This window comes from Giraffa tippelskirchi, chromosome X (genome assembly GCF_054371585.1).
Source record: "Giraffa tippelskirchi isolate mGirTip1 chromosome X, T2T-mGirTip1v1.2.pri, whole genome shotgun sequence".
Taxonomy (NCBI): Eukaryota; Metazoa; Chordata; class Mammalia; order Artiodactyla; family Giraffidae; genus Giraffa; species Giraffa tippelskirchi.
The window spans coordinates 27,530,689-27,544,187 of NC_137289.1; the positions used below are offsets into that span (position 1 = coordinate 27,530,689).

The following is a 13,499-nucleotide window of genomic DNA, read 5'->3' on the forward strand; positions in this document are numbered from 1 at the left end:
GTTTGTTGTATTCAATGTGTATTTATTAATGTGTATTTATTATTCACCATCAGGGTCTTTTCTTCATTGGCATAAATTATAGAGTTACTTTGAATGTGTTTAGGGTGTGATTGTGATACAAAAGTGTATGGAGTCTTTTGTCTGCTCTCCCCTCATAACTACCTCTTCAACAAAGGAGGTTGTACTGTCCAGAAAGACAATGCAAACTCATCTCAGAATTTGAATCCATTGACCACAAGTTGAAAGGTCAAGGACTAGGATCCTGCTTCCCATTGAACTAAGGGGTTCCTGAAGTGATCCAAGATGGGGAGGATAGAGATTCCCCCTTCCCTTTTATCTAAGTGAATACAGTACTGAATAGAAATGACAATAGGCTGCCACTTATTTTTTGTATCTGGAGTGACTTTCAGCCACTTGGATTGGACTTCCTTTCCTTTGTACCACATTAAATAGTGCATTGGTTGATTTGTGCTGTGCTGTGTGCTGTGCTCAGTCATATCCGATTCTTTGTGACCCCACCAGGCTCCTCTGTCCATGGAATTTTCCATGCAAGAATACTGAGTGGGTTGCCATTTCCTACTCCAGGGGATCTTCCCAACCCAGGTTCAAACCCACGTCTCCTGTGTCTCTTTCACTGGCAGGCAGATTCTTTACCACTGTGCCACAATTTGTAATATTCAACAAACATCCATTTTTTTTCTATTCTTATAGTTGAGAGTTTTAAAATGTTTTATTGAAATATAGTTGATTTGCAGTATTAGTTTCAGTTGTCTATTTTAATTTCAGTTGTATAACATAGTGATTCAAAACTTTTATAAAGTATTCTCCATTTAAAGTTATTATAAAATATTGTCTATATTCCCTGTGCTGTACAATATATTCCCATGGCTTATTTACTTCATACATAGTAGTTTATACCTGTTAATCCCCTACTCTATCTTGCCTCTCCCCACTTCCCTCTTCTCACTGGTAATAATTAATTTGTTCTCTATATCCGTGAGTCTATTTCTGTTTTTTAAATTCATTCGTTTCCTTTTTTAGATTTCAAACATAAGTGAAAACATACAGTATTTGTCTTTCTCTATCATATTTCACTAAGCATAATACCCTCCAGGTCCATCCATGTTGTTACAAATGGCACAATTTCATTCTTTTTAAATAATGAATAGTATTCCATTTTATATTTATATGCTACATGTCCTTTATCAATTCATCTGTTGATGGACACTTGGGTTTCTTCCATATGTTGGCTATTGTAAATAATACAGCTGTGAACATTTGGGTGCATCTATCTTTTTGAATAAGTGTTTTCCTTTTTTCCAGATCTATACCCAGGAGTGGAATTGCCGGATTGTATAGTAGTTCTATTTTTAGTTTTTTGAGGAACTTCCATACTGTTTTCCATAGTGGCTAGACAAATTTACATTTCCGTCTACAGTGTATGAGGGTTCCCTTTTCTCCACATGTTTGCCAGCATTTGTTATTTGTGGTCTTCTTAATGATAAGCATTCTGACAAGTATGAGGTGATATCCTATTGTGGTTTTGATTTACATTTCCCTGATTAGTATTGATTTTGAGCATCTTTTCATGTGCCTGTTGGTCATCTGTATGTCTTCTTTTGAAAAATGTCTATTCAGATCTTCTGCCCATTTTTTAATTGCATTGTTTATTTTTTTATATTGAGTTGCATACAGTGTTAATAAATTTTGGATATCAATCCCTATCAGTCATATTATTTGCATCTGTTTTCTCCCATTCAATAGACTGTCTTTTCATTTTATTGATGGTTTCCTTTTCTGCGGAATAGCTTCTAAGTTTAATTAGATCTCATTTATTCTTGCTTTTATTTCTTTTGCCTTAGGAAACAGATTCAAAAATATATTGTTGTAATTCATGTCAAAGAGTGTTCTGACTATGTTCTCTTCTGGAAGTTTTATGGTTTCATTTAGGTCTGTAATCCATTTTGAGTTTATTTTTGTACATGGTGTGAGAAAATTCTCTAATTTTATTACTTTGCATGTAGCTGTCCAGTTTTCCCAACACCAGTTACTAAAGAAAGTATCTTTTCCTCCATTGTATATTCTTATCTCCCTTATTGTAGATTAATTCACCGTAAGTGTGTGAGTTTATTCTGGACTCTCTATTCTATTCCATTGATATATGTGTCTGTTTTCATGCCAGTACTATAGTGATTTGATTACTGTAGTTTTGCAATATAGTCTGAAGTCAGGAAGCATGATACCTACAGCTCTTTTCTTCTTTCTCAAGATTGCTGTGGCTGTTTTCATACAAATTTTAGAATTATTAGTTCTAGTTCTGTGAAAAAATGCCATTGGTGTTTTGATAGGGATTGAATTGGTTATGTAGATTGCCTTGGGTAGTATGGTCATTTTCACAATATTAATTCTTCCAATCTATGATGAGAGTTCATTTTCTTTTGATAGATGGTACAATATTATCCTAATTCTAGCTAAGTTGCACTCACAAAGTACAGAATATGAAATTCTAAGCTTCTAAAAGTTATTTTCCTACCATTCATATGGTATGTTTCTTAAAATGCCAACATATCTCAAACATCTTATTTCAGCCTTCTTGAAGCACAAGAAGGAAGTATTTCTCTAGCAAAGCTGTTCTCCTACCATATTAAGTGAAATTTCTCCAATACTATAATAGTTCTGGTAGCTTTTGAAGGTGGAGGGAGATAAACTGTTTAGACAGTGTGTGAAAGAGCTTAAATATTTCATTCCTATATTAAGGAGAGTAGCACACTGGGATAGTTTCATCTTAAAATAAATTTATGTTCTGTGGTTGTTGGTAAAGAGATAAGGAAGTACACTGGGCTGACCTGTTCTGTTATTAAAAGCTAAGTCCAGATTGTTGCCTGTGCATATATATGTGGTCAAATGAGAGTTCATAGACAATGACATTACAACATTAGGCTTTCATCTGGTGCTGTTGATAGTAACAATAATATGGATTAGGCCTGTCTTACCAATTCTGAAGCACTCTATAATCTGAGAAAACATTGAAATCAGACTTGTAGAACTGAATTAGAGATGTGTGGGTATTAAAATACTCCATCCAACCCATTTCCACATGTACCATCTGTTGTTTCCAGATGTACTGCTTCCTAGAGGCGGTATTCATGAGCATGATATTATAACAACAACAAATCAGCATTCCTACTTCTGAGAACTAATTCCCAGAAATACAAGTTTTCATTGGCTGCACTTCAGGGAATTAGACTCCTCTGTGGCTAGGGACATGCTATTACAACCATGGTAATGGAAATAGACCAATTCAGAGCTTATAAGGCATTAGGGAGCCTTCAAGTTGGGAGCAGTACAAAGTTTCTCTTATGTGTCTGTAACTCAAGGTAAGTTGAGCAACACTTATTAATGCTCCCCCCCCCTTGGTGATTAGATATGCCTAGCTCATTGTAGATAATGTGTCAGAAGTATCTCTTCTATGTTAAGTTTGATAAGGAAAGTTATAAAACGCTCCAAAGGCTCTAGAGTGTATGCTTAAAGCCTCGTATATTGTCCAGCACCTTAATCTGGTGCTGTCTGTAAAGCAATGGGCTGTCACCTCCCTCAAGACCACTGCTTGCCTCATTAATACCACTGGAACAAATTATCACTTCACAGCCCAGAAATCTTCTATAGCAGTTGTGGTGATTGATGTAACAAGGCTAAAAAATAATGATGAAATGCATGTTCCAGAAGACAGATTCAAATGGCAGGAGCTTCAAAGGCAATTAAATATGACACAGAAGGAGTCTTCCTGGAATAAAGTATTTTCAAATAAATGGTAAGATAAGTGTGATAATCTCCTAGACTCACATTACACATAAATTAGTTTTCAATGAATAATTATTTCTGAAGGCTTAGTGTGCAATAAAATAAAAGTTTAGAAACAGCCAGTTTGAACTATTTAAAAAATGTATTTTGGGGTTTAAAATGGGAAAAAAGCAATGCGTTGGTACTGGAATATAAACTTATAGTCTCATAAAGGGATTCATTTATTTGTAGCCATACTATTTGAATGACATCTTTTGATATGCTTTAAAGATTCCTGTTGGTTGGAAAGTAATTGTGACTACAGATGTCAGGTTTAACTGCCTTCCTCCAAAGTGAGTCAAACGATCCTTATGATGTATTGATTCTATACCACTAAGTTACTAACTATGCTGTGGGAGGGACCTGCCTACTCAAGAGAGTGTACCTGTGCCTTAGACAGGCACATCAAGGTCGCCATGAAGGGGAAATTTAAGACATGTGGAAGTAATTGGAACAGCTGGGCAATGTTAAAGCACTCTGGCATCTGAAGTCTTGGAGAAGGTAAACCTCAAACTGCCTTTTTGGCCCTGTAAGTGCCGTTGTTTTCTTGAAATTTGGGCATAGGACAAATAAGATGAGCACTGGCTCAGATGTAGCAAGAGAGGTTATTTTTATAGAAATTCTCCACTAAAAAGTTAGTTAATCATAGGACTGTACTTCCAAAGAGACTTTTTAAATAACTTCTAAATAGTAATTTAAAAAATTCATGTTTTTGAGTTTGGTGTAAAATTATCTGGGGTTGTATTGGATACTTGTTCAAAGTTATTTCTTCACTAGTCTATTATTAGCCAAACCTGATGAGGTCATTTTGTTGATTTCTTGGCATAATCAAAGGAACGCATTTATTTAAGGTAGATTATGTGTCTTTCTTACTCAGAATTATTGAGATATAAGTCAATGCAAGTCAAAAACCATTCATTGCACTTCAATAATCAGTTTGATTTTTTTTCTCAATATCTCGACCACCCTTTTCAATAACATGATTGAATGATTCTGAATGTTTTATAATTGTACAGGTCATCATTAACAGTGTTATTTACCCTGAGAGGGAGTTTGAAGTGTCCTTTTGAAAGAAAAATTAAAGATTATTTTGACCTAGTTCTTTAAAATAAGTAATACTTTATGTCAAGACACTGGTTAATATGAAGAACACAGAAATATTCACCAACTGTCAAAAGAGGCTGAGAAATTATTTCCACTTTAAGATGTCTACAATTCACTAGGTTAGACTAAGAGACATAAACATGAATCAAGTGACTTTTTATTACTTAAATGAATTTTAAAAAATTGCATTAGCCTCTTAAAAACTTTGAGTTTGGACTTAGGAAATTCTGCCTTTTACTTTCCTGGCCTGTTAATTGGTTGGAAATACTGAAAATACATAGTTACGTATCATGGATAGCAGAAAACACATATGACTAAAATGACAGCTGCTTGAAATAGAAAAAAACAATAAAATGACTGTACTTTTATGACACATTTATAGGCTGGTAGTAAAGCTCCTTCCTAATCTCATTCTCTCATCACAGCACCCAAGTGATTTGTGTAATAATTATTTTATCTATCTTTTTAAACCATGGAAAATCCAGAAGATGGACCTAATGACCCAGCATTCCTTTTTTTATTGTTACCATCCTTCAACTGCATGCACATTCATAGTCATTTTGAAGAAAACCTGTGGTTTTTTAGTCCAATCCCAAAAGCATGTCACTAAATTCTTGTGACAATTGACAAAGAATAGTTAACATGTATTTTTTGTACTAACTGCTTTTAAACAATGTTGAGAACTGGTTGCTTATATAGGGTAGTTATATTAAAACACAGAGATAAGCCTTTTTAACTGAATACTTGGAACCACCCCATTCCCAAATAGTCATGTAATATTTTGAGAAAGGAAGTATACTTACATTCACTGAGTGCCTGCTCTGGGCCAAACACTGTCGTGTATGTAAACTTATTTAACAGCAATTTCACAACAACATTGTGTAGTAGTTATTTTTATCCCTATTTTTATGGAGGAAGAAACTCAACCTTAAAGATGTTAAAGAGCTTTTCCAGTGACATAACAGCTACTCAGTGGCAGAGCCAATATTCAAATGTACATCTGCCTTGTTCTAACTATTACATTGCATAGCTTTTAAATAAATGTGGAGAATATATTTGATAATAATGGTTATATTGTAATACATTGGAGTAGATCTGTGTAATACTATTCATCAAGATAAAGTATGTGTTTAGTTTGTTAAATTGCTTGATTTAGCATGCTGGAATAAATTCAATGCATGAAAAATATCAGAATGTACAGAATTGTGTTGATTATATTAATGTTATTTATAAATTATAGTAATGATTTTCATATAGGAACAATCTATACAAGTATTTAATGGAAAAAATAAAGTTATTTGCACCCACACATTCACAAAATTATGGGTTTTAAAGCTACAATTTCTGTTTTACACAACCTCATATATAAAATAATTCAACTACCAAAATTGAAAAATGATATTGCTTCACATTTGAACTATCTGTTGCTAGGTGTAGGGACTGTTAAAGATATTCAGGTGGAAATTACGCTTTAAAAAGAGGACTTAAATATATTTAATTGTATAATATACTTTTAGCTTTAGGTTATAATACAATCAGTTACTTCACTGTGATTTAATATTGACATATTTCTGCTGAAAAAAGAGGCCAATGACTATGGAAAGCAATTGTATCATTCTACATGTGTAGAAATCTTGCAATATAATTATATTCCTGTTATGTTCCTACTAATCATTTATGAATGTTTAAGGCTTTTTTTTTTTCACTTTCAATTTAAATGATACTTTTTTTTTTGCCGTATTACAGAAAGAATAGGCTAAACCTAGAAATGTATTTATAAGATATAGTAACTATATGAGAAAGTACATCAAAATAAGTTCCTATTTTTTTATGAGATGAATCAGTGCTATGTACCTATGATAACCTTTTAATTACATATAACCTTGTAGTTCAGGGCTTCCCAGGTGGCGCTGTGCTGTGTTTAGTCAGTTGTGTCTGACACTTTCTGACCCCATAGACTGTAGCCCACCAGGCTGCTCTGTCCATGGGGATTCTTCAGGCAAGGACACTGGAGTGGGTTGCCATGCCCTCCTCCAGGGGATCTTTCCAACCCATGGATCAAACCAAGTCTTCCACATTGCAGGCAGATTCTTTACTGTCTGAGCCACCAGGGAAGCCCCCCGCCCAGGGGCATTAGTGGTAAAGAACCTGCTTGCCAGTGCAGGAGACATAAGAGATGGGGTTCTATCCCTGGGTCAGGAAGATCCCCTTGAGGAGGGCATGGCAATCCATTCAAGTATTCTTGCCTGGAGAATCCCATGGACAGAGGAGCCTGGCAGGCTACAGTCCATAGTGTCACAAAAGAGTCAGACACGACTGAAGTGACTTAGCACACATGCATGACCTTGTAATTCTGTAACCTCTCTGAGCCCATGGTTTTCCTTTATTAACTGTAACTAGGATAGTAACTAATACTCTGGGCTCCTATGATAATTACATGATGTAATATACATAAAGAGTAATGAACAGTGTCTAGCAATGAGTAGTTATTAATTTGTTATAAAATCAATTAATATTTTTGAATATAATTCAGCATTTTGAAATATGATTTCAGTTCAGTTCAGTTGCTCTGTCGTGTCCGACTCTTTGCGACCCCATGAACTGCAGCACGCCAGGCCTCCCTGTCCATCACTAACTCCCGGAGTCCACGCAAACCCATGTCCATTGATTTGGTGATGCCATCAAACCATCTCATCCTCTGTCGTCCCCTTCTCCTCCTGCCCCCAATCCTTCCCAGCATTAGGGTCTTTTCCAATGAGTCAACTCTTTGCATGAGGTGGCCAAAGTATTGGAGTTTCAGCTTCAACATCAGTCCTTCCAATGAATATTCAGGACTGATTTCCTTTAGGATGGACTAGTTGGATCTCCTTGCAGTCCAAGGGACTCTCAAGAGTCTTCTCCGACACCACAGTTCAAAAGCATCAATTCTTCTGCGCTCAGCTTTCTATATAATCCAAATCTCACATCCATACATGACCACTGGAAAAACCATAGGCTTGACTAGATGGACCTTTGTTGGCAAAGTAATGTCTCTGCTTTTCAATATGCTATCTAGGTTGGTCATAACATTCCTTCTAAGGGGTAAGCGTCTCTTATTTTCATGGCTGCAATCACCATCTGCAATGATTTTGGAGCCCCCCAAAATAAAGTCAGCCACTGTTTCCACTGTTTACCCATCTATTTCCCATAAAGTGATGGGACTGGATGCCATGATCTTAGTTTTCTGAATGTTGAGTTTTAAGCCAACTTTTTCACTCTCCTCTTTCACTTTCATCAAGAGGATCTTTAGTTCTTTTTCACTTTCTGCCATAAGGGTGGTGCCATCTGCATATCTGAGGTTATTGATATTTCTCCCAGCAATCTTGATTCCAGCTTGTGCTTCCTCCAGCCCAGCGTTTCTCATGATGTACTCTGCATATAAGTTAAATAAGCAGGGTGACAATATACAACCTTGGCATACTCCTTTTCCTATTTGGAACCAGTCTGTTGTTCCATGTCCAGTTCTAACTGTTGCTTCCTGATCTGCATACAGATTTCTCAAGAGGCAGCTCAGGTGGTCTGGTATTTCCATCTCTTTATGAATTTTCCACAGTTTATTGTGATCCACACAGTCAGAGGCTTTGGCATAGTCAATAAAGCAGAAAGATGTTTTCCTGGAACTCTCTTGCTTTTTCGATGATCCAGCGGATGTTGGCAATTTGATCTCTGGTTCCTCTGCCTTTTCTAAAACCAGCTTGAACATCTGGAAGTTCACGGTTCACGTATTGCTGAAGCTTGGCTTGGAGAATTTTAAGCATTACTTTACTAGCGTGTGAGATGAGTGCAATTGTGCAGTAGTTTGACCATTCTTTGTCATTGCCTTTTTTGGGATTGGAGTGAAAACTGACTTTTTCCAGTCCTGTGGCCATGGCTGAGTTTTCCAAATTTGCTGGCATATTAAGTGCAGCACTTTCACAGCATAATCTTTGAGGATTTGAAATAGCTCAACTGGAATTGTATCACCTCCACTAGCTTTGTTCGTAGTGATGCTTCCTAAGGCCCACTTGACTTCACATTCCAGGATGTCTGCCTCTAGGTGAATAATCACAACATTGTGATTATCTGGGTCATGAAGATCTTTTTTGTACAGTTCTTCTGTGTATTCCTGCCACCTCTTCTTAATATCTTCTGCTTCTGTTAGGTCCATACCATTTCTGTCCCTTATTGAGCCCATCTTTGCATAAAATGTTCCCTTGGTATCTCTAATTTTCTTAAAGAGACCTCTAGTCTTTCCCATTCTATTGTTTTCCTCTATGTCTTTGCATTGATTGCTGAGAAAGGCTTTCTTATCTCTCCTTGCTATTCTTTGGAACTCTGCATTCAAATGGGTATACCTTCCCTTTTCTCCTTTGCTTTTCACTTCCCTTCTTTTCCCAGCTATTTGTAAGTCCTCAACAGACAGCCATTTTGCTTTTTTGCGTTTCTTTTTCTTGGAAATGGTCTTGATTCCTGTCTCCTGTACAGTGTCACGAACCTCTGTCCATAGTTCATCAGGCACTCTGTCTATCAGATCTAGTCCCTTAAATCTATTTCTCACTTCCACTGCATAGTCATAAGGGATTTGATTTAGGTCATACCTGAATGGTCTGGTGGTTTTCTCCACTTTCTTCAATTTCGGTCTGAATTTGGCAATAAGGAGTTCATGATCTGAGCCACAGTCAGCTCCCAGTCTTGTTTTTGCTGACTATATAGTGCTTCTCCATCTTTGGCTGCAAAGAATATAATCAGTCTGATTTCATTGTTGACCATCTGGTGATGTCCATGTGTAGAGTCTTCTCTACACATGGTTTATAAATGTCTTAAAATCTTATGCAGAATTTGATTTTTAAAATGAATGAAATCTCAATTATACTTTAGCTGCTTATCAGATCCTTTTTCTAGCTTCCCCAACATTGATCAAAATGACATAGACCTCTCAAGAACATGCCTCCTTTATCATGTCTTACCCTGTACTTTCCCTCTTGTGTTTCACTAGTTTCCCTCTCAAAGCAGAATGTTTTGATATGACTGCCTGACATGACTATTTTGATGGAAGCATATTGACATAACCACATCCAAATAATTCTTTCAAATATAAAATCACTGTTTTTTCCTTCCATGGTTTGTATATCATATCAGATTTTTTTAAAACTATGACTCTTTCATATGGACATTTCAAAGGAAATATCAATAGCTTCTGTTTAATGTAAAAAAAAGAAAGAAAAAAAGCACCACCCCTACACAAACACCTTCCTTGAGAACTTAACATCTGTTATTAGAAGCCTGGTTAAAGGATTCCGTAGTTTAGAAGGGAAATACAGTGCAGATTTCTCTAGAGAGCAGTTATTAAAGAAGTTAGGGGGTAAGAAATTTAAAGCTAGCTTGGTGGGCTTATTTCCCAGGCTCAGTGCGATTTGGGAGAGGTGTCATAGGGCTAGGTATAGGGTATTGGGATAGTGGTCACTGTGCAGAGCCTTGGAACAAATTTTGCTGTCACACAATGCAGGCAACAGAGACTGAGATAACTAAAAATAATCAAGGCGCCAACCAATGTTTTAGGATTGCACATTCGTCATATAGATACAAAAGGTGTAGGCATAGGCCATGTTGGGGTAGAGGTGCCGGAAACCGTCATTGCGTGGCACAGCCTGCAGCAGTTTCTCGAAGCCCTGCAGCTCTTGTGGAGTGAAGCTAGCATTCTTTTTATTTCCCTTTGGGTTGCAAAGGGCAATTTCTTCATGAGCCACATTGAGGTCCCCACATAGCACAAGGGGCTGGTGGGATGCCAAACCATTCAGGAATCTGCAAAAGGCTTCATCCCAGTGCTGGCGGTACTTCAGGTGTACCAGACCTCCTCCTGCATTTGGCACATAGGCTGTCACCAGCACAAATGCATCATATTCAGCCACAGTCATTCAGCCTTCCTGATCATGTTCTTCCTCACCAATGCCATAGGAGACTTTGAGTGGGCACTGACGGGAGAGGAGGCCCACACCACTGTACCCTTCATTGTCTGAAGGAGCTGACCAGTACTGATGGGATAACCCAGACAGCTCTTGAAGTTCAACTGGTAGTTTGTTCTCTGAACATTTGGTCTCTTGGAGGCACAGGGTATCTGGGGCTTCTTCCTTTACCCAATCTAAACCTTTCTTCTTAATCCAGGTTTGAAGCCCATCCACATTCCATGAGCAGAACTTGAGTGTGGCTGATTTGCCACTGGGTGAGGTTTTCTGATCTGGGCGGGGGGGTCTTCATACAGAACTGCACCCTCTCTTGCTGCCTCTTTTTTGCTCCTGCCTTACCCTTCTTGGCCTCTGGCTCGGTCTTGGGCTCTTCCCCTTCTTCGACCACTACTCCCTTTTTCCTATGTTTCAGGCATCACTGTAACGAATGCCCTTCTGCACCAGTTCCACGTCGCCCACTGAAGCAGTATTTTGATCGCCTTGCCTGCTTCAGTCCCTGTCTGGCTCTTCCTTAATCCAGCACAAAGAATCCATATCAGATATTCTTGAACCTAGCTGTCTCTCTACCACCCAGACTGCATGATTCTTTCTCTCCCAGTTTTACTCATATTTAAATTGTTTGATTTTTTTTCATTGAAATGTATTGCTTTTATAGTCATAAGAAAGAGAACCATTTTTAAAATGCATACAATCGAGTTAGCCTCCAAGGGGAGGGGTGATTTTTATCTTCCAAAACCATCATTATAAGAGTGCATAATGTATGTATATCACTGTGGAAACTGTTAGAAGAATTATTCTCATCCATCATCCCCAGTGTCTTATGGGGTTAGCAAAATCAAGAAATCTACCAAAAACAAATAGCCATTTAAAAACCATTTTCTACTGGAAAACAGGACAAATTCTATGATAATAAGGCTTAGTCGGTATATCACTAGAGATTAAGTATGACGATTGTAACTGTAAGAGATCATATAATTTGAAATGGTGACCCGCAAACAAAATGAATTATGACTGATACTCCTTTGTGAGAAAAGCATGTGTGATAAGCATGTGGCTCCTAGTTTTATGTCATGTGGATGCCAGATGGTGCCTAAGGCCAACCTCATCTTTTACTCCATTTCCAAGCTTCTTGTCATCTCATACCCTCTGGGATATAGATCAGGGATGGGGTGAGGCTCACAGATAGGCTGAGGATGACTGCTTTACATAACCCAAATATTTAATAATTTTGTTGCTTAGACCTTGTCACATTATTAAAATATAATGTACCCTCTTCCTTTCTTTTTAGTATACTTGTCTCCTCTCTCTACCAAAATATCAACTGTTAGATAGTTGTGCTACAGGTTGGGATTTTGTGTCTGTGTGTATGTTGGTGGGTGGGGATAGAGTAGAGAATGACGTATGCAGTTGGTATAAGATGCTGCGACTTATTTTCCTTGATTTTTTAGAAATTTTGATTCCCTGTTTCTGTGTCACAAAACAAGTAATTCTAAAATCGTGTAACTAAAGAACTGTAAGATACTGTGAAATAATAGAGAATATTAAAATGTGCTTCCAAACTAAAAATTAATCTCTATTCAAAGAGAATTTCTTGGAAAATGCAGTGGAAAGGCCAGAACATCGGAAAGAGATACAGATGACAGAGATTTGGAGAGATATTTGTGTTAAAAAAAAAAAAAACAGGCCTTTTTTTGCAAGCAGCCTGCCTGACTTTAGTTATATAGTAATAGACAAAGATTTGAGTGAGTAGAATGACAATAGGAAATATTAATATGTATATATGTATAACTGAATCACTCTGCTGTGCACCTGAAACTAACACAACATTGTAAATCAATACTTAAATACTTTAATAAAAAGTAAAGAAAATACCAATATGGAACAGGCTCTACTTTATAAGGCCACGTTGGTCTGGCATATCCCATACAACAGGCAGATTTTCAGATAGTGTTAATAATTAAGCATTTGATGAGGATCTATGAGCAGTGTGTTTTTATAATACAATGGATGCAGGCATTTTGATTCCTGTCTTTGATGGCTTTCAATCTAGAGGGGACCATATGACATGCTGACATACAACTCATTGTAAAGAAGAAAAAATTTTTTAATATTGCCTAGACTGATATTTAAATAGTGTTAGTGCACAGAACTCATATAATCTGGAGCAATCCAAAACAGTTGTCTGAACCAAATGAACCTTAAGATGAAATGTCTAGAAAAGAATTTTGTTACGCTTACTTTTGAATCAGACTTATTAAAGACTGCTCAAGGAACTCTGCAATCTGTATTATCTTCTAAGCCCAGAGAGGAAGATTGCTTTCACAAGAAAAAGTTCATGAGGAGAAACTGTTGGAGGCTTTGGTTGGGTTTAGTACATGCTGATTTTATGGTAGCAGTATTTCATCAACTGGTACTATAAAGACTATTACACACTACTCACACGATTAGAAGATAGCAACCATTCATTTCCATTTTGATCATCTTCATTTTTTCTAGGATATTTGTAACTTATAAAATAGGATAACCTGATTAAATTTAGTGCCTTGAATCACAAGGAATTCTAGATTATTTCCT

At 36.9% G+C, this 13,499-nt stretch overlaps 1 protein-coding gene and 1 pseudogene across 1 annotated transcript in view; one reads left to right on the top strand and one right to left on the bottom strand.

The window, feature by feature from the left end:
- LOC145535589 (uncharacterized) overlaps window positions 1-13,499 on the top strand; it is a 263,139-nt gene that overhangs the window by 77,480 nt on the left and 172,160 nt on the right. The window lies entirely within an intron of this gene.
- LOC145536462 (DNA repair nuclease/redox regulator APEX1 pseudogene) lies at window positions 10,389-12,850 on the bottom strand (annotated as a pseudogene).